Source organism: Corythoichthys intestinalis, chromosome 16, assembly GCF_030265065.1.
Source record: "Corythoichthys intestinalis isolate RoL2023-P3 chromosome 16, ASM3026506v1, whole genome shotgun sequence".
Lineage (NCBI taxonomy): Eukaryota > Metazoa > Chordata > Actinopteri > Syngnathiformes > Syngnathidae > Corythoichthys > Corythoichthys intestinalis.
The window spans coordinates 1116484-1117799 of record NC_080410.1 but is presented as its reverse complement, the minus strand read 5'-3'; the positions used below and the strand labels follow the sequence as shown (position 1 = coordinate 1117799).

The window sequence follows — 1316 nt, the reverse complement described above, 5'->3', positions numbered from 1 at the left end:
AAACAATCGCAGTTGCTCCAATTTCTGCTGCGTTCATCTGCAACATGCATTCTTAGTTTTCCTAGAGCTTGCGAAAACAAAGTAATAGGTCAAAGTCTTCATTGGAAGAATGTAGAATGTGACTTGTCTCTTTCAGTGATGCTGTCCACCATGAAGTACAAAGTTTGACATGGGGCAATTGGGCATTGTTCCTTCATCTCTAGGTAACTTTGAAATTCAAACTAACATTTTGGAGCCCTTCTTTATCTTATTCTGAAAGTTGTTGATTAGTCAGCAGTCATCGTGTTCTTGCATTTGTTACTTGGCTGTGTATCTGGCTTGTGACCAGTTCCACAGGTGCAAGACCAAACTGAAACAATCGCAGTTGCTCCAATTTCTGCTGCGTTCATCTGCACCATGCATCTCCAGTTTTTCTCAGGTTTGCAAAAACACAGTCATGGGTCAAAATCTTCATAAGAGGAATTTGCAATGTGACTCCTCTCTTTCAGTGATGCTGGCAACCGTGAAGTACAAAGTTTGACATGGGGCAATTGGCCATTGTTCCTTCATCTCTAGGTTTCTAGGCTCTTTTATAAAGGGCTGTTAGGAAGCGGCCTCTCACCTAAATTTTGGACAACGAAGTGTTCTCAAAGAAGTGTCTTTTGTTTTCGGGATGAAAAACACAAGAAGTGTCTTTGTTTTTGAAAAAACGAACCAGATCTGAGCCCATTTACGAGCTTGAAAAAACTATCTGGCTTCAGGTTTCATCCATGGTTTTTGAGACAATAGAAACAGTGAAACCATGAACTACTGGGGCAATTGGCCATTGTTCCTTCATCTCTAGGTTTCTAGGCTCTTTTATAAAGGGCTGTTAGGAAGCGGCCTCTCACCTAAATTTTGGACAACGAAGTGTTCTCAAAGAAGTGTCTTTTGTTTTCGGGATGAAAAACACAAGAAGTGTCTTTGTTTTTGAAAAAACGAACCAGATCTGAGCCCATTTACGAGCTTGAAAAAACTATCTGGCTTCAGGTTTCATCCATGGTTTTTGAGACAATAGAAACAGTGAAACCATGAACTACTGGAGAATGTTGGCATCAATCCAATTATCTCTCGTACGCTAAACGAGCGCGCTTCACCTTGAGCTAATTCACCCGCAAGCATAAGATTCCAGGGACCAATGCTACTGTCAGTGCAACATACGGATGCAGTTGGCGTAGGTCACTACCATTCCGCTGACATCCAGCACAAAAAGTGTGATGAGGTGACCGAGTGGTTAAGGTGATGGACTGCTAATCCATTGTGTTCTACACGCATGGGTTCGAATCCCATCCTCATCG

The 1316-nt window shown here is 42.1% G+C and overlaps 1 non-coding gene across 1 annotated transcript; it reads left to right on the top strand.

The window, feature by feature from the left end:
• Positions 1-1234: 1234 nt before the first annotated feature.
• On the top strand, positions 1235-1316 carry trnas-gcu (transfer RNA serine (anticodon GCU)). The gene has a single exon. It is a non-coding gene; the product is annotated as a tRNA-Ser (tRNA).